This window comes from Ambystoma mexicanum, chromosome 1p (genome assembly GCF_040938575.1).
Source record: "Ambystoma mexicanum isolate Mex_15411 chromosome 1p, UKY_AmexF1_1, whole genome shotgun sequence".
NCBI lineage: Eukaryota > Metazoa > Chordata > Amphibia > Caudata > Ambystomatidae > Ambystoma > Ambystoma mexicanum.
This window is the reverse complement of record NC_090921.1, coordinates 12,405,239-12,429,709: the sequence shown is the minus strand read 5'-3', so window position 1 is coordinate 12,429,709 and position 24,471 is coordinate 12,405,239. Positions and strand designations below refer to the sequence as shown.

The 24,471-nt window shown below is 47.9% G+C and overlaps 20 non-coding genes across 20 annotated transcripts; all 20 read right to left on the bottom strand.

The window, feature by feature from the left end:
* Positions 1-270: 270 nt before the first annotated feature.
* On the bottom strand, positions 271-352 carry TRNAL-UAG (transfer RNA leucine (anticodon UAG)). The gene has a single exon. It is a non-coding gene; the product is annotated as a tRNA-Leu (tRNA).
* Positions 353-1,496: 1,144 nt separating this feature from the next.
* Positions 1,497-1,578, bottom strand: TRNAL-UAG (transfer RNA leucine (anticodon UAG)). The gene has a single exon. It is a non-coding gene; the product is annotated as a tRNA-Leu (tRNA).
* A 1,144-nt stretch (positions 1,579-2,722) lies between these two features.
* Positions 2,723-2,804, bottom strand: TRNAL-UAG (transfer RNA leucine (anticodon UAG)). Its single transcript has one exon. It is a non-coding gene; the product is annotated as a tRNA-Leu (tRNA).
* A 1,144-nt stretch (positions 2,805-3,948) lies between these two features.
* Positions 3,949-4,030, bottom strand: TRNAL-UAG (transfer RNA leucine (anticodon UAG)). Its single transcript has one exon. It is a non-coding gene; the product is annotated as a tRNA-Leu (tRNA).
* A 1,144-nt stretch (positions 4,031-5,174) lies between these two features.
* TRNAL-UAG (transfer RNA leucine (anticodon UAG)) lies at positions 5,175-5,256 on the bottom strand. Its single transcript has one exon. It is a non-coding gene; the product is annotated as a tRNA-Leu (tRNA).
* Positions 5,257-6,399: 1,143 nt separating this feature from the next.
* Positions 6,400-6,481, bottom strand: TRNAL-UAG (transfer RNA leucine (anticodon UAG)). The gene has a single exon. It is a non-coding gene; the product is annotated as a tRNA-Leu (tRNA).
* A 1,144-nt stretch (positions 6,482-7,625) lies between these two features.
* Positions 7,626-7,707, bottom strand: TRNAL-UAG (transfer RNA leucine (anticodon UAG)). Its single transcript has one exon. It is a non-coding gene; the product is annotated as a tRNA-Leu (tRNA).
* Positions 7,708-8,851: 1,144 nt separating this feature from the next.
* On the bottom strand, positions 8,852-8,933 carry TRNAL-UAG (transfer RNA leucine (anticodon UAG)). Its single transcript has one exon. It is a non-coding gene; the product is annotated as a tRNA-Leu (tRNA).
* Positions 8,934-10,077: 1,144 nt separating this feature from the next.
* On the bottom strand, positions 10,078-10,159 carry TRNAL-UAG (transfer RNA leucine (anticodon UAG)). Its single transcript has one exon. It is a non-coding gene; the product is annotated as a tRNA-Leu (tRNA).
* A 1,144-nt stretch (positions 10,160-11,303) lies between these two features.
* Positions 11,304-11,385, bottom strand: TRNAL-UAG (transfer RNA leucine (anticodon UAG)). The gene has a single exon. It is a non-coding gene; the product is annotated as a tRNA-Leu (tRNA).
* Positions 11,386-12,529: 1,144 nt separating this feature from the next.
* Positions 12,530-12,611, bottom strand: TRNAL-UAG (transfer RNA leucine (anticodon UAG)). The gene has a single exon. It is a non-coding gene; the product is annotated as a tRNA-Leu (tRNA).
* Positions 12,612-13,754: 1,143 nt separating this feature from the next.
* On the bottom strand, positions 13,755-13,836 carry TRNAL-UAG (transfer RNA leucine (anticodon UAG)). Its single transcript has one exon. It is a non-coding gene; the product is annotated as a tRNA-Leu (tRNA).
* A 1,144-nt stretch (positions 13,837-14,980) lies between these two features.
* TRNAL-UAG (transfer RNA leucine (anticodon UAG)) lies at positions 14,981-15,062 on the bottom strand. Its single transcript has one exon. It is a non-coding gene; the product is annotated as a tRNA-Leu (tRNA).
* A 1,144-nt stretch (positions 15,063-16,206) lies between these two features.
* On the bottom strand, positions 16,207-16,288 carry TRNAL-UAG (transfer RNA leucine (anticodon UAG)). Its single transcript has one exon. It is a non-coding gene; the product is annotated as a tRNA-Leu (tRNA).
* Positions 16,289-17,432: 1,144 nt separating this feature from the next.
* Positions 17,433-17,514, bottom strand: TRNAL-UAG (transfer RNA leucine (anticodon UAG)). The gene has a single exon. It is a non-coding gene; the product is annotated as a tRNA-Leu (tRNA).
* Positions 17,515-18,657: 1,143 nt separating this feature from the next.
* On the bottom strand, positions 18,658-18,739 carry TRNAL-UAG (transfer RNA leucine (anticodon UAG)). The gene has a single exon. It is a non-coding gene; the product is annotated as a tRNA-Leu (tRNA).
* A 1,144-nt stretch (positions 18,740-19,883) lies between these two features.
* TRNAL-UAG (transfer RNA leucine (anticodon UAG)) lies at positions 19,884-19,965 on the bottom strand. The gene has a single exon. It is a non-coding gene; the product is annotated as a tRNA-Leu (tRNA).
* Positions 19,966-21,109: 1,144 nt separating this feature from the next.
* TRNAL-UAG (transfer RNA leucine (anticodon UAG)) lies at positions 21,110-21,191 on the bottom strand. Its single transcript has one exon. It is a non-coding gene; the product is annotated as a tRNA-Leu (tRNA).
* A 1,144-nt stretch (positions 21,192-22,335) lies between these two features.
* TRNAL-UAG (transfer RNA leucine (anticodon UAG)) lies at positions 22,336-22,417 on the bottom strand. Its single transcript has one exon. It is a non-coding gene; the product is annotated as a tRNA-Leu (tRNA).
* A 1,144-nt stretch (positions 22,418-23,561) lies between these two features.
* Positions 23,562-23,643, bottom strand: TRNAL-UAG (transfer RNA leucine (anticodon UAG)). The gene has a single exon. It is a non-coding gene; the product is annotated as a tRNA-Leu (tRNA).
* Between the last annotated feature and the right edge of the window lie 828 nt (positions 23,644-24,471).

The window sequence follows — 24,471 nt, the reverse complement described above, 5'->3', positions numbered from 1 at the left end:
GGCAAAGAGATGTGCATTCATTAGGGCATCGTGTCGGCAGATTTGTGGCCCTGCCAAGCACGTGTTTATTGACAGGATCGTGAACGCATGTCCGTTTTCAGTGAACAGTGATTTATGCTTTACCCTTTTTTGGTGAAAACGCACACGAGTCAGATGTGTGCTTTCAGTCTGGGTGTTCAGAAAAGCAAGAATTCATAAACACATGCCATTCCCTGGCTCCCAATTGTCCTGTCTGTACACGTGGCATGAAGATAAAAAAGAAACAGCTATTGGCAGCGGTGGGATTCGAACCCACGCCTCCAAAGAGACTGGAGCCTAAATCCAGCGCCTTAGACCGCTCGGCCACGCTACCCTGCTGGTACTGAAACGAGAGCCTCTGAGACCTGTATTTTTTTAGGGATTGGCTGGTTTGGCCATTAATTCAAAATCAAAGCAAAGCATGAACTTGGATTGAATTCTAGCACTGGCTCTGCAAAGCCCGAACTGAACAATAAAGCACACTTGTCAGCCTGAAATTGAAATGTCACCTTTCGGGAGTGCTCTGTTCAACAGCAGTCTGGTAGCCTAGTGGTCAATGTCAGCACCCCTCCATCCAGCAGTCTTGAGTTCAATTCCCGGTGAGGGAGGTCAGATCTTTTCTAGGTTTTTTTTGGTTCTAAAAATGTTTGGGAAGCGAAGGTTCAGGAACATTGCCGGTAGGGAGAGTAAGCTCTTTAAAGGCATGCAATGAGATGTGTTTTTCTTTATTTCTGCATATTTCTGTAGCTAGCTGCATTCTTTCAGTCAACATCCCGCCCCATTTAGTGCTCACGTTTTTAAAGAAGTCCACCATTAGCCCGCAGTGTAAGCCTACCCGGGGCCTCCGCCGATGGTCCATGGTGTGTGGGATCCTTACTGGACCAACCCCAGCCGTAACGCAAATCTTAGCTTTGTCTCATTCGACCCCTAACTCGACCCAAGGAGCTACTGCAAACTCTTAGCCTAACACTAGCCCTAAATGAAAGACGCCTATTGTCCTCACATGTGGGATTTTGTTCTCGCTGCTAGTGCATACGAAACTTGGTTCCGACGTGTCCAGGAGTGGGAGAATTACCAGGGACCTTGCAATCTCGTGCCTGGGGGTTTCTAAGCTGGGCATAGGAGCTCCACTGGATGGAGCCAAGTGTCTTGAACTGAGTTTTTGTGATGCAGCAGGAAAAGGCGCTGCAAAAAGGAGCAACTACCAAGGCAAAGAGATGTGCATTCATTAGGGCATCGTGTCGGCAGATTTGTGGCCCTGCCAAGCACGTGTTTATTGACAGGATCGTGAACGCATGTCCGTTTTCAGTGAACAGTGATTTATGCTTTACCCTTTTTTGGTGAAAACGCACACGAGTCAGATGTGTGCTTTCAGTCTGGGTGTTCAGAAAAGCAAGAATTCATAAACACATGCCATTCCCTGGCTCCCAATTGTCCTGTCTGTACACGTGGCATGAAGATAAAAAAGAAACAGCTATTGGCAGCGGTGGGATTCGAACCCACGCCTCCAAAGAGACTGGAGCCTAAATCCAGCGCCTTAGACCGCTCGGCCACGCTACCCTGCTGGTACTGAAACGAGAGCCTCTGAGACCTGTATTTTTTTAGGGATTGGCTGGTTTGGCCATTAATTCAAAATCAAAGCAAAGCATGAACTTGGATTGAATTCTAGCACTGGCTGTGCAAAGCCCGAACTGAACAATAAAGCACACTTGTCAGCCTGAAATTGAAATGTCACCTTTCGGGAGTGCTCTGTTCAACAGCAGTCTGGTAGCCTAGTGGTCAATGTCAGCACCCCTCCATCCAGCAGTCTTGAGTTCAATTCCCGGTGAGGGAGGTCAGATCTTTTCTAGGTTTTTTTTGGTTCTAAAAATGTTTGGGAAGCGAAGGTTCAGGAACATTGCCGGTAGGGAGAGTAAGCTCTTTAAAGGCATGCAATGAGATGTGTTTTTCTTTATTTCTGCATATTTCTGTAGCTAGCTGCATTCTTTCAGTCAACATCCCGCCCCATTTAGTGCTCACGTTTTTAAAGAAGTCCACCATTAGCCCGCAGTGTAAGCCTACCCGGGGCCTCCGCCGATGGTCCATGGTGTGTGGGATCCTTACTGGACCAACCCCAGCCGTAACGCAAATCTTAGCTTTGTCTCATTCGACCCCTAACTCGACCCAAGGAGCTACTGCAAACTCTTAGCCTAACACTAGCCCTAAATGAAAGACGCCTATTGTCCTCACATGTGGGATTTTGTTCTCGCTGCTAGTGCATACGAAACTTGGTTCCGACGTGTCCAGGAGTGGGAGAATTACCAGGGACCTTGCAATCTCGTGCCTGGGGGTTTCTAAGCTGGGCATAGGAGCTCCACTGGATGGAGCCAAGTGTCTTGAACTGAGTTTTTGTGATGCAGCAGGAAAAGGCGCTGCAAAAAGGAGCAACTACCAAGGCAAAGAGATGTGCATTCATTAGGGCATCGTGTCGGCAGATTTGTGGCCCTGCCAAGCACGTGTTTATTGACAGGATCGTGAACGCATGTCCGTTTTCAGTGAACAGTGATTTATGCTTTACCCTTTTTTGGTGAAAACGCACACGAGTCAGATGTGTGCTTTCAGTCTGGGTGTTCAGAAAAGCAAGAATTCATAAACACATGCCATTCCCTGGCTCCCAATTGTCCTGTCTGTACACGTGGCATGAAGATAAAAAAGAAACAGCTATTGGCAGCGGTGGGATTCGAACCCACGCCTCCAAAGAGACTGGAGCCTAAATCCAGCGCCTTAGACCGCTCGGCCACGCTACCCTGCTGGTACTGAAACGAGAGCCTCTGAGACCTGTATTTTTTTAGGGATTGGCTGGTTTGGCCATTAATTCAAAATCAAAGCAAAGCATGAACTTGGATTGAATTCTAGCACTGGCTGTGCAAAGCCCGAACTGAACAATAAAGCACACTTGTCAGCCTGAAATTGAAATGTCACCTTTCGGGAGTGCTCTGTTCAACAGCAGTCTGGTAGCCTAGTGGTCAATGTCAGCACCCCTCCATCCAGCAGTCTTGAGTTCAATTCCCGGTGAGGGAGGTCAGATCTTTTCTAGGTTTTTTTTGGTTCTAAAAATGTTTGGGAAGCGAAGGTTCAGGAACATTGCCGGTAGGGAGAGTAAGCTCTTTAAAGGCATGCAATGAGATGTGTTTTTCTTTATTTCTGCATATTTCTGTAGCTAGCTGCATTCTTTCAGTCAACATCCCGCCCCATTTAGTGCTCACGTTTTTAAAGAAGTCCACCATTAGCCCGCAGTGTAAGCCTACCCGGGGCCTCCGCCGATGGTCCATGGTGTGTGGGATCCTTACTGGACCAACCCCAGCCGTAACGCAAATCTTAGCTTTGTCTCATTCGACCCCTAACTCGACCCAAGGAGCTACTGCAAACTCTTAGCCTAACACTAGCCCTAAATGAAAGACGCCTATTGTCCTCACATGTGGGATTTTGTTCTCGCTGCTAGTGCATACGAAACTTGGTTCCGACGTGTCCAGGAGTGGGAGAATTACCAGGGACCTTGCAATCTCGTGCCTGGGGGTTTCTAAGCTGGGCATAGGAGCTCCACTGGATGGAGCCAAGTGTCTTGAACTGAGTTTTTGTGATGCAGCAGGAAAAGGCGCTGCAAAAAGGAGCAACTACCAAGGCAAAGAGATGTGCATTCATTAGGGCATCGTGTCGGCAGATTTGTGGCCCTGCCAAGCACGTGTTTATTGACAGGATCGTGAACGCATGTCCGTTTTCAGTGAACAGTGATTTATGCTTTACCCTTTTTTGGTGAAAACGCACACGAGTCAGATGTGTGCTTTCAGTCTGGGTGTTCAGAAAAGCAAGAATTCATAAACACATGCCATTCCCTGGCTCCCAATTGTCCTGTCTGTACACGTGGCATGAAGATAAAAAAGAAACAGCTATTGGCAGCGGTGGGATTCGAACCCACGCCTCCAAAGAGACTGGAGCCTAAATCCAGCGCCTTAGACCGCTCGGCCACGCTACCCTGCTGGTACTGAAACGAGAGCCTCTGAGACCTGTATTTTTTTAGGGATTGGCTGGTTTGGCCATTAATTCAAAATCAAAGCAAAGCATGAACTTGGATTGAATTCTAGCACTGGCTGTGCAAAGCCCGAACTGAACAATAAAGCACACTTGTCAGCCTGAAATTGAAATGTCACCTTTCGGGAGTGCTCTGTTCAACAGCAGTCTGGTAGCCTAGTGGTCAATGTCAGCACCCCTCCATCCAGCAGTCTTGAGTTCAATTCCCGGTGAGGGAGGTCAGATCTTTTCTAGGTTTTTTTTGGTTCTAAAAATGTTTGGGAAGCGAAGGTTCAGGAACATTGCCGGTAGGGAGAGTAAGCTCTTTAAAGGCATGCAATGAGATGTGTTTTTCTTTATTTCTGCATATTTCTGTAGCTAGCTGCATTCTTTCAGTCAACATCCCGCCCCATTTAGTGCTCACGTTTTTAAAGAAGTCCACCATTAGCCCGCAGTGTAAGCCTACCCGGGGCCTCCGCCGATGGTCCATGGTGTGTGGGATCCTTACTGGACCAACCCCAGCCGTAACGCAAATCTTAGCTTTGTCTCATTCGACCCCTAACTCGACCCAAGGAGCTACTGCAAACTCTTAGCCTAACACTAGCCCTAAATGAAAGACGCCTATTGTCCTCACATGTGGGATTTTGTTCTCGCTGCTAGTGCATACGAAACTTGGTTCCGACGTGTCCAGGAGTGGGAGAATTACCAGGGACCTTGCAATCTCGTGCCTGGGGGTTTCTAAGCTGGGCATAGGAGCTCCACTGGATGGAGCCAAGTGTCTTGAACTGAGTTTTTGTGATGCAGCAGGAAAAGGCGCTGCAAAAAGGAGCAACTACCAAGGCAAAGAGATGTGCATTCATTAGGGCATCGTGTCGGCAGATTTGTGGCCCTGCCAAGCACGTGTTTATTGACAGGATCGTGAACGCATGTCCGTTTTCAGTGAACAGTGATTTATGCTTTACCCTTTTTTGGTGAAAACGCACACGAGTCAGATGTGTGCTTTCAGTCTGGGTGTTCAGAAAAGCAAGAATTCATAAACACATGCCATTCCCTGGCTCCCAATTGTCCTGTCTGTACACGTGGCATGAAGATAAAAAAGAAACAGCTATTGGCAGCGGTGGGATTCGAACCCACGCCTCCAAAGAGACTGGAGCCTAAATCCAGCGCCTTAGACCGCTCGGCCACGCTACCCTGCTGGTACTGAAACGAGAGCCTCTGAGACCTGTATTTTTTTAGGGATTGGCTGGTTTGGCCATTAATTCAAAATCAAAGCAAAGCATGAACTTGGATTGAATTCTAGCACTGGCTGTGCAAAGCCCGAACTGAACAATAAAGCACACTTGTCAGCCTGAAATTGAAATGTCACCTTTCGGGAGTGCTCTGTTCAACAGCAGTCTGGTAGCCTAGTGGTCAATGTCAGCACCCCTCCATCCAGCAGTCTTGAGTTCAATTCCCGGTGAGGGAGGTCAGATCTTTTCTAGGTTTTTTTTGGTTCTAAAAATGTTTGGGAAGCGAAGGTTCAGGAACATTGCCGGTAGGGAGAGTAAGCTCTTTAAAGGCATGCAATGAGATGTGTTTTTCTTTATTTCTGCATATTTCTGTAGCTAGCTGCATTCTTTCAGTCAACATCCCGCCCCATTTAGTGCTCACGTTTTTAAAGAAGTCCACCATTAGCCCGCAGTGTAAGCCTACCCGGGGCCTCCGCCGATGGTCCATGGTGTGTGGGATCCTTACTGGACCAACCCCAGCCGTAACGCAAATTTAGCTTTGTCTCATTCGACCCCTAACTCGACCCAAGGAGCTACTGCAAACTCTTAGCCTAACACTAGCCCTAAATGAAAGACGCCTATTGTCCTCACATGTGGGATTTTGTTCTCGCTGCTAGTGCATACGAAACTTGGTTCCGACGTGTCCAGGAGTGGGAGAATTACCAGGGACCTTGCAATCTCGTGCCTGGGGGTTTCTAAGCTGGGCATAGGAGCTCCACTGGATGGAGCCAAGTGTCTTGAACTGAGTTTTTGTGATGCAGCAGGAAAAGGCGCTGCAAAAAGGAGCAACTACCAAGGCAAAGAGATGTGCATTCATTAGGGCATCGTGTCGGCAGATTTGTGGCCCTGCCAAGCACGTGTTTATTGACAGGATCGTGAACGCATGTCCGTTTTCAGTGAACAGTGATTTATGCTTTACCCTTTTTTGGTGAAAACGCACACGAGTCAGATGTGTGCTTTCAGTCTGGGTGTTCAGAAAAGCAAGAATTCATAAACACATGCCATTCCCTGGCTCCCAATTGTCCTGTCTGTACACGTGGCATGAAGATAAAAAAGAAACAGCTATTGGCAGCGGTGGGATTCGAACCCACGCCTCCAAAGAGACTGGAGCCTAAATCCAGCGCCTTAGACCGCTCGGCCACGCTACCCTGCTGGTACTGAAACGAGAGCCTCTGAGACCTGTATTTTTTTAGGGATTGGCTGGTTTGGCCATTAATTCAAAATCAAAGCAAAGCATGAACTTGGATTGAATTCTAGCACTGGCTGTGCAAAGCCCGAACTGAACAATAAAGCACACTTGTCAGCCTGAAATTGAAATGTCACCTTTCGGGAGTGCTCTGTTCAACAGCAGTCTGGTAGCCTAGTGGTCAATGTCAGCACCCCTCCATCCAGCAGTCTTGAGTTCAATTCCCGGTGAGGGAGGTCAGATCTTTTCTAGGTTTTTTTTGGTTCTAAAAATGTTTGGGAAGCGAAGGTTCAGGAACATTGCCGGTAGGGAGAGTAAGCTCTTTAAAGGCATGCAATGAGATGTGTTTTTCTTTATTTCTGCATATTTCTGTAGCTAGCTGCATTCTTTCAGTCAACATCCCGCCCCATTTAGTGCTCACGTTTTTAAAGAAGTCCACCATTAGCCCGCAGTGTAAGCCTACCCGGGGCCTCCGCCGATGGTCCATGGTGTGTGGGATCCTTACTGGACCAACCCCAGCCGTAACGCAAATCTTAGCTTTGTCTCATTCGACCCCTAACTCGACCCAAGGAGCTACTGCAAACTCTTAGCCTAACACTAGCCCTAAATGAAAGACGCCTATTGTCCTCACATGTGGGATTTTGTTCTCGCTGCTAGTGCATACGAAACTTGGTTCCGACGTGTCCAGGAGTGGGAGAATTACCAGGGACCTTGCAATCTCGTGCCTGGGGGTTTCTAAGCTGGGCATAGGAGCTCCACTGGATGGAGCCAAGTGTCTTGAACTGAGTTTTTGTGATGCAGCAGGAAAAGGCGCTGCAAAAAGGAGCAACTACCAAGGCAAAGAGATGTGCATTCATTAGGGCATCGTGTCGGCAGATTTGTGGCCCTGCCCTGAACGTGTTTATTGACAGGATCGTGAACGCATGTCCGTTTTCAGTGAACAGTGATTTATGCTTTACCCTTTTTTGGTGAAAACGCACACGAGTCAGATGTGTGCTTTCAGTCTGGGTGTTCAGAAAAGCAAGAATTCATAAACACATGCCATTCCCTGGCTCCCAATTGTCCTGTCTGTACACGTGGCATGAAGATAAAAAAGAAACAGCTATTGGCAGCGGTGGGATTCGAACCCACGCCTCCAAAGAGACTGGAGCCTAAATCCAGCGCCTTAGACCGCTCGGCCACGCTACCCTGCTGGTACTGAAACGAGAGCCTCTGAGACCTGTATTTTTTTAGGGATTGGCTGGTTTGGCCATTAATTCAAAATCAAAGCAAAGCATGAACTTGGATTGAATTCTAGCACTGGCTGTGCAAAGCCCGAACTGAACAATAAAGCACACTTGTCAGCCTGAAATTGAAATGTCACCTTTCGGGAGTGCTCTGTTCAACAGCAGTCTGGTAGCCTAGTGGTCAATGTCAGCACCCCTCCATCCAGCAGTCTTGAGTTCAATTCCCGGTGAGGGAGGTCAGATCTTTTCTAGGTTTTTTTTGGTTCTAAAAATGTTTGGGAAGCGAAGGTTCAGGAACATTGCCGGTAGGGAGAGTAAGCTCTTTAAAGGCATGCAATGAGATGTGTTTTTCTTTATTTCTGCATATTTCTGTAGCTAGCTGCATTCTTTCAGTCAACATCCCGCCCCATTTAGTGCTCACGTTTTTAAAGAAGTCCACCATTAGCCCGCAGTGTAAGCCTACCCGGGGCCTCCGCCGATGGTCCATGGTGTGTGGGATCCTTACTGGACCAACCCCAGCCGTAACGCAAATCTTAGCTTTGTCTCATTCGACCCCTAACTCGACCCAAGGAGCTACTGCAAACTCTTAGCCTAACACTAGCCCTAAATGAAAGACGCCTATTGTCCTCACATGTGGGATTTTGTTCTCGCTGCTAGTGCATACGAAACTTGGTTCCGACGTGTCCAGGAGTGGGAGAATTACCAGGGACCTTGCAATCTCGTGCCTGGGGGTTTCTAAGCTGGGCATAGGAGCTCCACTGGATGGAGCCAAGTGTCTTGAACTGAGTTTTTGTGATGCAGCAGGAAAAGGCGCTGCAAAAAGGAGCAACTACCAAGGCAAAGAGATGTGCATTCATTAGGGCATCGTGTCGGCAGATTTGTGGCCCTGCCAAGCACGTGTTTATTGACAGGATCGTGAACGCATGTCCGTTTTCAGTGAACAGTGATTTATGCTTTACCCTTTTTTGGTGAAAACGCACACGAGTCAGATGTGTGCTTTCAGTCTGGGTGTTCAGAAAAGCAAGAATTCATAAACACATGCCATTCCCTGGCTCCCAATTGTCCTGTCTGTACACGTGGCATGAAGATAAAAAAGAAACAGCTATTGGCAGCGGTGGGATTCGAACCCACGCCTCCAAAGAGACTGGAGCCTAAATCCAGCGCCTTAGACCGCTCGGCCACGCTACCCTGCTGGTACTGAAACGAGAGCCTCTGAGACCTGTATTTTTTTAGGGATTGGCTGGTTTGGCCATTAATTCAAAATCAAAGCAAAGCATGAACTTGGATTGAATTCTAGCACTGGCTGTGCAAAGCCCGAACTGAACAATAAAGCACACTTGTCAGCCTGAAATTGAAATGTCACCTTTCGGGAGTGCTCTGTTCAACAGCAGTCTGGTAGCCTAGTGGTCAATGTCAGCACCCCTCCATCCAGCAGTCTTGAGTTCAATTCCCGGTGAGGGAGGTCAGATCTTTTCTAGGTTTTTTTTGGTTCTAAAAATGTTTGGGAAGCGAAGGTTCAGGAACATTGCCGGTAGGGAGAGTAAGCTCTTTAAAGGCATGCAATGAGATGTGTTTTTCTTTATTTCTGCATATTTCTGTAGCTAGCTGCATTCTTTCAGTCAACATCCCGCCCCATTTAGTGCTCACGTTTTTAAAGAAGTCCACCATTAGCCCGCAGTGTAAGCCTACCCGGGGCCTCCGCCGATGGTCCATGGTGTGTGGGATCCTTACTGGACCAACCCCAGCCGTAACGCAAATCTTAGCTTTGTCTCATTCGACCCCTAACTCGACCCAAGGAGCTACTGCAAACTCTTAGCCTAACACTAGCCCTAAATGAAAGACGCCTATTGTCCTCACATGTGGGATTTTGTTCTCGCTGCTAGTGCATACGAAACTTGGTTCCGACGTGTCCAGGAGTGGGAGAATTACCAGGGACCTTGCAATCTCGTGCCTGGGGGTTTCTAAGCTGGGCATAGGAGCTCCACTGGATGGAGCCAAGTGTCTTGAACTGAGTTTTTGTGATGCAGCAGGAAAAGGCGCTGCAAAAAGGAGCAACTACCAAGGCAAAGAGATGTGCATTCATTAGGGCATCGTGTCGGCAGATTTGTGGCCCTGCCAAGCACGTGTTTATTGACAGGATCGTGAACGCATGTCCGTTTTCAGTGAACAGTGATTTATGCTTTACCCTTTTTTGGTGAAAACGCACACGAGTCAGATGTGTGCTTTCAGTCTGGGTGTTCAGAAAAGCAAGAATTCATAAACACATGCCATTCCCTGGCTCCCAATTGTCCTGTCTGTACACGTGGCATGAAGATAAAAAAGAAACAGCTATTGGCAGCGGTGGGATTCGAACCCACGCCTCCAAAGAGACTGGAGCCTAAATCCAGCGCCTTAGACCGCTCGGCCACGCTACCCTGCTGGTACTGAAACGAGAGCCTCTGAGACCTGTATTTTTTTAGGGATTGGCTGGTTTGGCCATTAATTCAAAATCAAAGCAAAGCATGAACTTGGATTGAATTCTAGCACTGGCTGTGCAAAGCCCGAACTGAACAATAAAGCACACTTGTCAGCCTGAAATTGAAATGTCACCTTTCGGGAGTGCTCTGTTCAACAGCAGTCTGGTAGCCTAGTGGTCAATGTCAGCACCCCTCCATCCAGCAGTCTTGAGTTCAATTCCCGGTGAGGGAGGTCAGATCTTTTCTAGGTTTTTTTTGGTTCTAAAAATGTTTGGGAAGCGAAGGTTCAGGAACATTGCCGGTAGGGAGAGTAAGCTCTTTAAAGGCATGCAATGAGATGTGTTTTTCTTTATTTCTGCATATTTCTGTAGCTAGCTGCATTCTTTCAGTCAACATCCCGCCCCATTTAGTGCTCACGTTTTTAAAGAAGTCCACCATTAGCCCGCAGTGTAAGCCTACCCGGGGCCTCCGCCGATGGTCCATGGTGTGTGGGATCCTTACTGGACCAACCCCAGCCGTAACGCAAATCTTAGCTTTGTCTCATTCGACCCCTAACTCGACCCAAGGAGCTACTGCAAACTCTTAGCCTAACACTAGCCCTAAATGAAAGACGCCTATTGTCCTCACATGTGGGATTTTGTTCTCGCTGCTAGTGCATACGAAACTTGGTTCCGACGTGTCCAGGAGTGGGAGAATTACCAGGGACCTTGCAATCTCGTGCCTGGGGGTTTCTAAGCTGGGCATAGGAGCTCCACTGGATGGAGCCAAGTGTCTTGAACTGAGTTTTTGTGATGCAGCAGGAAAAGGCGCTGCAAAAAGGAGCAACTACCAAGGCAAAGAGATGTGCATTCATTAGGGCATCGTGTCGGCAGATTTGTGGCCCTGCCAAGCACGTGTTTATTGACAGGATCGTGAACGCATGTCCGTTTTCAGTGAACAGTGATTTATGCTTTACCCTTTTTTGGTGAAAACGCACACGAGTCAGATGTGTGCTTTCAGTCTGGGTGTTCAGAAAAGCAAGAATTCATAAACACATGCCATTCCCTGGCTCCCAATTGTCCTGTCTGTACACGTGGCATGAAGATAAAAAAGAAACAGCTATTGGCAGCGGTGGGATTCGAACCCACGCCTCCAAAGAGACTGGAGCCTAAATCCAGCGCCTTAGACCGCTCGGCCACGCTACCCTGCTGGTACTGAAACGAGAGCCTCTGAGACCTGTATTTTTTTAGGGATTGGCTGGTTTGGCCATTAATTCAAAATCAAAGCAAAGCATGAACTTGGATTGAATTCTAGCACTGGCTGTGCAAAGCCCGAACTGAACAATAAAGCACACTTGTCAGCCTGAAATTGAAATGTCACCTTTCGGGAGTGCTCTGTTCAACAGCAGTCTGGTAGCCTAGTGGTCAATGTCAGCACCCCTCCATCCAGCAGTCTTGAGTTCAATTCCCGGTGAGGGAGGTCAGATCTTTTCTAGGTTTTTTTTGGTTCTAAAAATGTTTGGGAAGCGAAGGTTCAGGAACATTGCCGGTAGGGAGAGTAAGCTCTTTAAAGGCATGCAATGAGATGTGTTTTTCTTTATTTCTGCATATTTCTGTAGCTAGCTGCATTCTTTCAGTCAACATCCCGCCCCATTTAGTGCTCACGTTTTTAAAGAAGTCCACCATTAGCCCGCAGTGTAAGCCTACCCGGGGCCTCCGCCGATGGTCCATGGTGTGTGGGATCCTTACTGGACCAACCCCAGCCGTAACGCAAATCTTAGCTTTGTCTCATTCGACCCCTAACTCGACCCAAGGAGCTACTGCAAACTCTTAGCCTAACACTAGCCCTAAATGAAAGACGCCTATTGTCCTCACATGTGGGATTTTGTTCTCGCTGCTAGTGCATACGAAACTTGGTTCCGACGTGTCCAGGAGTGGGAGAATTACCAGGGACCTTGCAATCTCGTGCCTGGGGGTTTCTAAGCTGGGCATAGGAGCTCCACTGGATGGAGCCAAGTGTCTTGAACTGAGTTTTTGTGATGCAGCAGGAAAAGGCGCTGCAAAAAGGAGCAACTACCAAGGCAAAGAGATGTGCATTCATTAGGGCATCGTGTCGGCAGATTTGTGGCCCTGCCAAGCACGTGTTTATTGACAGGATCGTGAACGCATGTCCGTTTTCAGTGAACAGTGATTTATGCTTTACCCTTTTTTGGTGAAAACGCACACGAGTCAGATGTGTGCTTTCAGTCTGGGTGTTCAGAAAAGCAAGAATTCATAAACACATGCCATTCCCTGGCTCCCAATTGTCCTGTCTGTACACGTGGCATGAAGATAAAAAAGAAACAGCTATTGGCAGCGGTGGGATTCGAACCCACGCCTCCAAAGAGACTGGAGCCTAAATCCAGCGCCTTAGACCGCTCGGCCACGCTACCCTGCTGGTACTGAAACGAGAGCCTCTGAGACCTGTATTTTTTTAGGGATTGGCTGGTTTGGCCATTAATTCAAAATCAAAGCAAAGCATGAACTTGGATTGAATTCTAGCACTGGCTGTGCAAAGCCCGAACTGAACAATAAAGCACACTTGTCAGCCTGAAATTGAAATGTCACCTTTCGGGAGTGCTCTGTTCAACAGCAGTCTGGTAGCCTAGTGGTCAATGTCAGCACCCCTCCATCCAGCAGTCTTGAGTTCAATTCCCGGTGAGGGAGGTCAGATCTTTTCTAGGTTTTTTTTGGTTCTAAAAATGTTTGGGAAGCGAAGGTTCAGGAACATTGCCGGTAGGGAGAGTAAGCTCTTTAAAGGCATGCAATGAGATGTGTTTTTCTTTATTTCTGCATATTTCTGTAGCTAGCTGCATTCTTTCAGTCAACATCCCGCCCCATTTAGTGCTCACGTTTTTAAAGAAGTCCACCATTAGCCCGCAGTGTAAGCCTACCCGGGGCCTCCGCCGATGGTCCATGGTGTGTGGGATCCTTACTGGACCAACCCCAGCCGTAACGCAAATTTAGCTTTGTCTCATTCGACCCCTAACTCGACCCAAGGAGCTACTGCAAACTCTTAGCCTAACACTAGCCCTAAATGAAAGACGCCTATTGTCCTCACATGTGGGATTTTGTTCTCGCTGCTAGTGCATACGAAACTTGGTTCCGACGTGTCCAGGAGTGGGAGAATTACCAGGGACCTTGCAATCTCGTGCCTGGGGGTTTCTAAGCTGGGCATAGGAGCTCCACTGGATGGAGCCAAGTGTCTTGAACTGAGTTTTTGTGATGCAGCAGGAAAAGGCGCTGCAAAAAGGAGCAACTACCAAGGCAAAGAGATGTGCATTCATTAGGGCATCGTGTCGGCAGATTTGTGGCCCTGCCAAGCACGTGTTTATTGACAGGATCGTGAACGCATGTCCGTTTTCAGTGAACAGTGATTTATGCTTTACCCTTTTTTGGTGAAAACGCACACGAGTCAGATGTGTGCTTTCAGTCTGGGTGTTCAGAAAAGCAAGAATTCATAAACACATGCCATTCCCTGGCTCCCAATTGTCCTGTCTGTACACGTGGCATGAAGATAAAAAAGAAACAGCTATTGGCAGCGGTGGGATTCGAACCCACGCCTCCAAAGAGACTGGAGCCTAAATCCAGCGCCTTAGACCGCTCGGCCACGCTACCCTGCTGGTACTGAAACGAGAGCCTCTGAGACCTGTATTTTTTTAGGGATTGGCTGGTTTGGCCATTAATTCAAAATCAAAGCAAAGCATGAACTTGGATTGAATTCTAGCACTGGCTGTGCAAAGCCCGAACTGAACAATAAAGCACACTTGTCAGCCTGAAATTGAAATGTCACGTTTCGGGAGTGCTCTGTTCAACAGCAGTCTGGTAGCCTAGTGGTCAATGTCAGCACCCCTCCATCCAGCAGTCTTGAGTTCAATTCCCGGTGAGGGAGGTCAGATCTTTTCTAGGTTTTTTTTGATTCTAAAAATGTTTGGGAAGCGAAGGTTCAGGAACATTGCCGGTAGGGAGAGTAAGCTCTTTAAAGGCATGCAATGAGATGTGTTTTTCTTTATTTCTGCATATTTCTGTAGCTAGCTGCATTCTTTCAGTCAACATCCCGCCCCATTTAGTGCTCACGTTTTTAAAGAAGTCCACCATTAGCCCGCAGTGTAAGCCTACCCGGGGCCTCCGCCGATGGTCCATGGTGTGTGGGATCCTTACTGGACCAACCCCAGCCGTAACGCAAATCTTAGCTTTGTCTCATTCGACCCCTAACTCGACCCAAGGAGCTACTGCAAACTCTTAGCCTAACACTAGCCCTAAATGAAAGACGCCTATTGTCCTCACATGTGGGATTTTGTTCTCGCTGCTAGTGCATACGAAACTTGGTTCCGACGTGTCCAGGAGTGGGAGAATTACCAGGGACCTTGCAATCTCGTGCCTGGGGGTTTCTAAGCTGGGCATAGGAGCTCCACTGGATGGAGCCAAGTGTCTTGAACTGAGTTTTTGTGATGCAGCAGGAAAAGGCGCTGCAAAAAGGAGCAACTACCAAGGCAAAGAGATGTGCATTCATTAGGGCATCGTGTCGGCAGATTTGTGGCCCTGCCAAGCACGTGTTTATTGACAGGATCGTGAACGCATGTCCGTTTTCAGTGAACAGTGATTTATGCTTTACCCTTTTTTGGTGAAAACGCACACGAGTCAGATGTGTGCTTTCAGTCTGGGTGTTCAGAAAAGCAAGAATTCATAAACACATGCCATTCCCTGGCTCCCAATTGTCCTGTCTGTACACGTGGCATGAAGATAAAAAAGAAACAGCTATTAGCAGCGGTGGGATTCGAACCCACGCCTCCAAAGAGACTGGAGCCTAAATCCAGCGCCTTAGACCGCTCGGCCACGCTACCCTGCTGGTACTGAAACGAGAGCCTCTGAGACCTTTATTTTTTTAGGGATTGGCTGGTTTGGCCATTAATTCAAAATCAAAGCAAAGCATGAACTTGGATTGAATTCTAGCACTGGCTGTGCAAAGCCCGAATTGAACAATAAAGCACACTTGTCAGCCTGAAATTGAAATGTCACCTTTCGGGAGTGCTCTGTTCAACAGCAGTCTGGTAGCCTAGTGGTCAATGTCAGCACCCCTCCATCCAGCAGTCTTGAGTTCAATTCCCGGTGAGGGAGGTCAGATCTTTTCTAGGTTTTTTTTGGTTCTAAAAATGTTTGGGAAGCGAAGGTTCAGGAACATTGCCGGTAGGGAGAGTAAGCTCTTTAAAGGCATGCAATGAGATGTGTTTTTCTTTATTTCTGCATATTTCTGTAGCTAGCTGCATTCTTTCAGTCAACATCCCGCCCCATTTAGTGCTCACGTTTTTAAAGAAGTCCACCATTAGCCCGCAGTGTAAGCCTACCCGGGGCCTCCGCCGATGGTCCATGGTGTGTGGGATCCTTACTGGACCAACCCCAGCCGTAACGCAAATCTTAGCTTTGTCTCATTCGACCCCTAACTCGACCCAAGGAGCTACTGCAAACTCTTAGCCTAACACTAGCCCTAAATGAAAGACGCCTATTGTCCTCACATGTGGGATTTTGTTCTCGCTGCTAGTGCATACGAAACTTGGTTCCGACGTGTCCAGGAGTGGGAGAATTACCAGGGACCTTGCAATCTCGTGCCTGGGGGTTTCTAAGCTGGGCATAGGAGCTCCACTGGATGGAGCCAAGTGTCTTGAACTGAGTTTTTGTGATGCAGCAGGAAAAGGCGCTGCAAAAAGGAGCAACTACCAAGGCAAAGAGATGTGCATTCATTAGGGCATCGTGTCGGCAGATTTGTGGCCCTGCCAAGCACGTGTTTATTGACAGGATCGTGAACGCATGTCCGTTTTCAGTGAACAGTGATTTATGCTTTACCCTTTTTTGGTGAAAACGCACACGAGTCAGATGTGTGCTTTCAGTCTGGGTGTTCAGAAAAGCAAGAATTCATAAACACATGCCATTCCCTGGCTCCCAATTGTCCTGTCTGTACACGTGGCATGAAGATAAAAAAGAAACAGCTATTGGCAGCGGTGGGATTCGAACCCACGCCTCCAAAGAGACTGGAGCCTAAATCCAGCGCCTTAGACCGCTCGGCCACGCTACCCTGCTGGTACTGAAACGAGAGCCTCTGAGACCTGTATTTTTTTAGGGATTGGCTGGTTTGGCCATTAATTCAAAATCAAAGCAAAGCATGAACTTGGATTGAATTCTAGCACTGGCTGTGCAAAGCCCGAACTGAACAATAAAGCACACTTGTCAGCCTGAAATTGAAATGTCACCTTTCGGGAGTGCTCTGTTCGACAGCAGTCTGGTAGCCTAGTGGTCAATGTCAGCACCCCTCCATCCAGCAGTCTTGAGTTCAATTCCCGGTGAGGGAGGTCAGATCTTTTCTAGGTTTTTTTTGGTTCTAAAAATGTTTGGGAAGCGAAGGTTCAGGAACATTGCCGGTAGGGAGAGTAAGCTCTTTAAAGGCATGCAATGAGATGTGTTTTTCTTTATTTCTGCATATTTCTGTAGCTAGCTGCATTCTTTCAGTCAACATCCCGCCCCATTTAGTGCTCACGTTTTTAAAGAAGTCCACCATTAGCCCGCAGTGTAAGCCTACCCGGGGCCTCCGCCGATGGTCCATGGTGTGTGGGATCCTTACTGGACCAACCCCAGCCGTAACGCAAATCTTAGCTTTGTCTCATTCGACCCCTAACTCGACCCAAGGAGCTACTGCAAACTCTTAGCCTAACACTAGCCCTAAATGAAAGACGCCTATTGTCCTCACATGTGGGATTTTGTTCTCGCTGCTAGTGCATACGAAACTTGGTTCCGACGTGTCCAGGAGTGGGAGATTTACCAGGGACCTTGCAATCTCGTGCCTGGGGGTTTCTAAGCTGGGCATAGGAGCTCCACTGGATGGAGCCAAGTGTCTTGAACTGAGTTTTTGTGATGCAGCAGGAAAAGGCGCTGCAAAAAGGAGCAACTACCAAGGCAAAGAGATGTGCATTCATTAGGGCATCGTGTCGGCAGATTTGTGGCCCTGCCAAGCACGTGTTTATTGACAGGATCGTGAACGCATGTCCGTTTTCAGTGAACAGTGATTTATGCTTTACCCTTTTTTGGTGAAAACGCACACGAGTCAGATGTGTGCTTTCAGTCTGGGTGTTCAGAAAAGCAAGAATTCATAAACACATGCCATTCCCTGGCTCCCAATTGTCCTGTCTGTACACGTGGCATGAAGATAAAAAAGAAACAGCTATTGGCAGCGGTGGGATTCGAACCCACGCCTCCAAAGAGACTGGAGCCTAAATCCAGCGCCTTAGACCGCTCGGCCACGCTACCCTGCTGGTACTGAAACGAGAGCCTCTGAGACCTGTATTTTTTTAGGGATTGGCTGGTTTGGCCATTAATTCAAAATCAAAGCAAAGCATGAACTTGGATTGAATTCTAGCACTGGCTGTGCAAAGCCCGAACTGAACAATAAAGCACACTTGTCAGCCTGAAATTGAAATGTCACCTTTCGGGAGTGCTCTGTTCAACAGCAGTCTGGTAGCCTAGTGGTCAATGTCAGCACCCCTCCATCCAGCAGTCTTGAGTTCAATTCCCGGTGAGGGAGGTCAGATCTTTTCTAGGTTTTTTTTGGTTCTAAAAATGTTTGGGAAGCGAAGGTTCAGGAACATTGCCGGTAGGGAGAGTAAGCTCTTTAAAGGCATGCAATGAGATGTGTTTTTCTTTATTTCTGCATATTTCTGTAGCTAGCTGCATTCTTTCAGTCAACATCCCGCCCCATTTAGTGCTCACGTTTTTAAAGAAGTCCACCATTAGCCCGCAGTGTAAGCCTACCCGGGGCCTCCGCCGATGGTCCATGGTGTGTGGGATCCTTACTGGACCAACCCCAGCCGTAACGCAAATTTAGCTTTGTCTCATTCGACCCCTAACTCGACCCAAGGAGCTACTGCAAACTCTTAGCCTAACACTAGCCCTAAATGAAAGACGCCTATTGTCCTCACATGTGGGATTTTGTTCTCGCTGCTAGTGCATACGAAACTTGGTTCCGACGTGTCCAGGAGTGGGAGAATTACCAGGGACCTTGCAATCTCGTGCCTGGGGGTTTCTAAGCTGGGCATAGGAGCTCCACTGGATGGAGCCAAGTGTCTTGAACTGAGTTTTTGTGATGCAGCAGGAAAAGGCGCTGCAAAAAGGAGCAACTACCAAGGCAAAGAGATGTGCATTCATTAGGGCATCGTGTCGGCAGATTTGTGGCCCTGCCAAGCACGTGTTTATTGACAGGATCGTGAACGCATGTCCGTTTTCAGTGAACAGTGATTTATGCTTTACCCTTTTTTGGTGAAAACGCACACGAGTCAGATGTGTGCTTTCAGTCTGGGTGTTCAGAAAAGCAAGAATTCATAAACACATGCCATTCCCTGGCTCCCAATTGTCCTGTCTGTACACGTGGCATGAAGATAAAAAAGAAACAGCTATTGGCAGCGGTGGGATTCGAACCCACGCCTCCAAAGAGACTGGAGCCTAAATCCAGCGCCTTAGACCGCTCGGCCACGCTACCCTGCTGGTACTGAAACGAGAGCCTCTGAGACCTGTATTTTTTTAGGGATTGGCTGGTTTGGCCATTAATTCAAAATCAAAGCAAAGCATGAACTTGGATTGAATTCTAGCACTGGCTGTGCAAAGCCCGAACTGAACAATAAAGCACACTTGTCAGCCTGAAATTGAAATGTCACGTTTCGGGAGTGCTCTGTTCAACAGCAGTCTGGTAGCCTAGTGGTCAATGTCAGCACCCCTCCATCCAGCAGTCTTGAGTTCAATTCCCGGTGAGGGAGGTCAGATCTTTTCTAGGTTTTTTTTGATTCTAAAAATGTTTGGGAAGCGAAGGTTCAGGAACATTGCCGGTAGGGAGAGTAAGCTCTTTAAAGGCATGCAATGAGATGTGTTTTTCTTTATTTCTGCATATTTCTGTAGCTAGCTGCATTCTTTCAGTCAACATCCCGCCCCATTTAGTGCTCACGTTTTTAAAGAAGTCCACCATTAGCCCGCAGTGTAAGCCTACCCGGGGCCTCCGCCGATGGTCCATGGTGTGTGGGATCCTTACTGGACCAACCCCAGCCGTAACGCAAATCTTAGCTTTGTCTCATTCGACCCCTAACTCGACCCAAGGAGCTACTGCAAACTCTTAGCCTAACACTAGCCCTAAATGAAAGACGCCTATTGTCCTCACATGTGGGATTTTGTTCTCGCTGCTAGTGCATACGAAACTTGGTTCCGACGTGTCCAGGAGTGGGAGAATTACCAGGGACCTTGCAATCTCGTGCCTGGGGGTTTCTAAGCTGGGCATAGGAGCTCCACTGGATGGAGCCAAGTGTCTTGAACTGAGTTTTTGTGATGCAGCAGGAAAAGGCGCTGCAAAAAGGAGCAACTACCAAGGCAAAGAGATGTGCATTCATTAGGGCATCGTGTCGGCAGATTTGTGGCCCTGCCAAGCACGTGTTTATTGACAGGATCGTGAACGCATGTCCGTTTTCAGTGAACAGTGATTTATGCTTTACCCTTTTTTGGTGAAAACGCACACGAGTCAGATGTGTGCTTTCAGTCTGGGTGTTCAGAAAAGCAAGAATTCATAAACACATGCCATTCCCTGGCTCCCAATTGTCCTGTCTGTACACGTGGCATGAAGATAAAAAAGAAACAGCTATTAGCAGCGGTGGGATTCGAACCCACGCCTCCAAAGAGACTGGAGCCTAAATCCAGCGCCTTAGACCGCTCGGCCACGCTACCCTGCTGGTACTGAAACGAGAGCCTCTGAGACCTTTATTTTTTTAGGGATTGGCTGGTTTGGCCATTAATTCAAAATCAAAGCAAAGCATGAACTTGGATTGAATTCTAGCACTGGCTGTGCAAAGCCCGAATTGAACAATAAAGCACACTTGTCAGCCTGAAATTGAAATGTCACCTTTCGGGAGTGCTCTGTTCAACAGCAGTCTGGTAGCCTAGTGGTCAATGTCAGCACCCCTCCATCCAGCAGTCTTGAGTTCAATTCCCGGTGAGGGAGGTCAGATCTTTTCTAGGTTTTTTTTGGTTCTAAAAATGTTTGGGAAGCGAAGGTTCAGGAACATTGCCGGTAGGGAGAGTAAGCTCTTTAAAGGCATGCAATGAGATGTGTTTTTCTTTATTTCTGCATATTTCTGTAGCTAGCTGCATTCTTTCAGTCAACATCCCGCCCCATTTAGTGCTCACGTTTTTAAAGAAGTCCACCATTAGCCCGCAGTGTAAGCCTACCCGGGGCCTCCGCCGATGGTCCATGGTGTGTGGGATCCTTACTGGACCAACCCCAGCCGTAACGCAAATCTTAGCTTTGTCTCATTCGACCCCTAACTCGACCCAAGGAGCTACTGCAAACTCTTAGCCTAACACTAGCCCTAAATGAAAGACGCCTATTGTCCTCACATGTGGGATTTTGTTCTCGCTGCTAGTGCATACGAAACTTGGTTCCGACGTGTCCAGGAGTGGGAGAATTACCAGGGACCTTGCAATCTCGTGCCTGGGGGTTTCTAAGCTGGGCATAGGAGCTCCACTGGATGGAGCCAAGTGTCTTGAACTGAGTTTTTGTGATGCAGCAGGAAAAGGCGCTGCAAAAAGGAGCAACTACCAAGGCAAAGAGATGTGCATTCATTAGGGCATCGTGTCGGCAGATTTGTGGCCCTGCCAAGCACGTGTTTATTGACAGGATCGTGAACGCATGTCCGTTTTCAGTGAACAGTGATTTATGCTTTACCCTTTTTTGGTGAAAACGCACACGAGTCAGATGTGTGCTTTCAGTCTGGGTGTTCAGAAAAGCAAGAATTCATAAACACATGCCATTCCCTGGCTCCCAATTGTCCTGTCTGTACACGTGGCATGAAGATAAAAAAGAAACAGCTATTGGCAGCGGTGGGATTCGAACCCACGCCTCCAAAGAGACTGGAGCCTAAATCCAGCGCCTTAGACCGCTCGGCCACGCTACCCTGCTGGTACTGAAACGAGAGCCTCTGAGACCTGTATTTTTTTAGGGATTGGCTGGTTTGGCCATTAATTCAAAATCAAAGCAAAGCATGAACTTGGATTGAATTCTAGCACTGGCTGTGCAAAGCCCGAACTGAACAATAAAGCACACTTGTCAGCCTGAAATTGAAATGTCACCTTTCGGGAGTGCTCTGTTCGACAGCAGTCTGGTAGCCTAGTGGTCAATGTCAGCACCCCTCCATCCAGCAGTCTTGAGTTCAATTCCCGGTGAGGGAGGTCAGATCTTTTCTAGGTTTTTTTTGGTTCTAAAAATGTTTGGGAAGCGAAGGTTCAGGAACATTGCCGGTAGGGAGAGTAAGCTCTTTAAAGGCATGCAATGAGATGTGTTTTTCTTTATTTCTGCATATTTCTGTAGCTAGCTGCATTCTTTCAGTCAACATCCCGCCCCATTTAGTGCTCACGTTTTTAAAGAAGTCCACCATTAGCCCGCAGTGTAAGCCTACCCGGGGCCTCCGCCGATGGTCCATGGTGTGTGGGATCCTTACTGGACCAACCCCAGCCGTAACGCAAATCTTAGCTTTGTCTCATTCGACCCCTAACTCGACCCAAGGAGCTACTGCAAACTCTTAGCCTAACACTAGCCCTAAATGAAAGACGCCTATTGTCCTCACATGTGGGATTTTGTTCTCGCTGCTAGTGCATACGAAACTTGGTTCCGACGTGTCCAGGAGTGGGAGATTTACCAGGGACCTTGCAATCTCGTGCCTGGGGGTTTCTAAGCTGGGCATAGGAGCTCCACTGGATGGAGCCAAGTGTCTTGAACTGAGTTTTTGTGATGCAGCAGGAAAAGGCGCTGCAAAAAGGAGCAACTACCAAGGCAAAGAGATGTGCATTCATTAGGGCATCGTGTCGGCAGATTTGTGGCCCTGCCAAGCACGTGTTTATTGACAGGATCGTGAACGCATGTCCGTTTTCAGTGAACAGTGATTTATGCTTTACCCTTTTTTGGTGAAAACGCACACGAGTCAGATGTGTGCTTTCAGTCTGGGTGTTCAGAAAAGCAAGAATTCATAAACACATGCCATTCCCTGGCTCCCAATTGTCCTGTCTGTACACGTGGCATGAAGATAAAAAAGAAACAGCTATTGGCAGCGGTGGGATTCGAACCCACGCCTCCAAAGAGACTGGAGCCTAAATCCAGCGCCTTAGACCGCTCGGCCACGCTACCCTGCTGGTACTGAAACGAGAGCCTCTGAGACCTGTATTTTTTTAGGGATTGGCTGGTTTGGCCATTAATTCAAAATCAAAGCAAAGCATGAACTTGGATTGAATTCTAGCACTGGCTGTGCAAAGCCCGAACTGAACAATAAAGCACACTTGTCAGCCTGAAATTGAAATGTCACCTTTCGGGAGTGCTCTGTTCGACAGCAGTCTGGTAGCCTAGTGGTCAATGTCAGCACCCCTCCATCCAGCAGTCTTGAGTTCAATTCCCGGTGAGGGAGGTCAGATCTTTTCTAGGTTTTTTTTGGTTCTAAAAATGTTTGGGAAGCGAAGGTTCAGGAACATTGCCGGTAGGGAGAGTAAGCTCTTTAAAGGCATGCAATGAGATGTGTTTTTCTTTATTTCTGCATATTTCTGTAGCTAGCTGCATTCTTTCAGTCAACATCCCGCCCCATTTAGTGCTCACGTTTTTAAAGAAGTCCACCATTAGCCCGCAGTGTAAGCCTACCCGGGGCCTCCGCCGATGGTCCATGGTGTGTGGGATCCTTACTGGACCAACCCCAGCCGTAACGCAAATCTTAGCTTTGTCTCATTCGACCCCTAACTCGACCCAAGGAGCTACTGCAAACTCTTAGCCTAACACTAGCCCTAAATGAAAGACGCCTATTGTCCTCACATGTGGGATTTTGTTCTCGCTGCTAGTGCATACGAAACTTGGTTCCGACGTGTCCAGGAGTGGGAGAATTACCAGGGACCTTGCAATCTCGTGCCTGGGGGTTTCTAAGCTGGGCATAGGAGCTCCACTGGATGGAGCCAAGTGTCTTGAACTGAGTTTTTGTGATGCAGCAGGAAAAGGCTCTGCAAAAAGGAGCAACTACCAAGGCAAAGAGATGTGCATTCATTAGGGCATCGTGTCGGCAGATTTGTGGCCCTGCCAAGCACGTGTTTATTGACAGGATCGTGAACGCATGTCGGTTTTCAGTGAACAGTGATTTATGCTTTACCCTTTTTTGGTGAAAACGCACACGAGTCAGATGTGTGCTTTCAGTCTGGGTGTTCAGAAAAGCAAGAATTCATAAACACATGCCATTCCCTGGCTCCCAATTGTCCTGTCTGTACACGTGGCATGAAGATAAAAAAGAAACAGCTATTGGCAGCGGTGGGATTCGAACCCACGCCTCCAAAGAGACTGGAGCCTAAATCCAGCGCCTTAGACCGCTCGGCCACGCTACCCTGCTGGTACTGAAACGAGAGCCTCTGAGACCTGTATTTTTTTAGGGATTGGCTGGTTTGGCCATTAATTCAAAATCAAAGCAAAGCATGAACTTGGATTGAATTCTAGCACTGGCTGTGCAAAGCCCGAACTGAACAATAAAGCACACTTGTCAGCCTGAAATTGAAATGTCACCTTTCGGGAGTGCTCTGTTCGACAGCAGTCTGGTAGCCTAGTGGTCAATGTCAGCACCCCTCCATCCAGCAGTCCTGAGTTCAATTCCCGGTGAGGGAGGTCAGATCTTTTCTAGGTTTTTTTTGGTTCTAAAAATGTTTGGGAAGCGAAGGTTCAGGAACATTGCCGGTAGGGAGAGTAAGCTCTTTAAAGGCATGCAATGAGATGTGTTTTTCTTTATTTCTGCATATTTCTGTAGCTAGCTGCATTCTTTCAGTCAACATCCCGCCCCATTTAGTGCTCACGTTTTTAAAGAAGTCCACCATTAGCCCGCAGTGTAAGCCTACCCGGGGCCTCCGCCGATGGTCCATGGTGTGTGGGATCCTTACTGGACCAACCCCAGCCGTAACGCAAATCTTAGCTTTGTCTCATTCGACCCCTAACTCGACCCAAGGAGCTACTGCAAACTCTTAGCCTAACACTAGCCCTAAATGAAAGACGCCTATTGTCCTCACATGTGGGATTTTGTTCTCGCTGCTAGTGCATACGAAACTTGGTTCCGACGTGTCCAGGAGTGGGAGAATTACCAGGGACCTTGCAATCTCGTGCCTGGGGGTTTCTAAGCTGGGCATAGGAGCTCCACTGGATGGAGCCAAGTGTCTTGAACTGAGTTT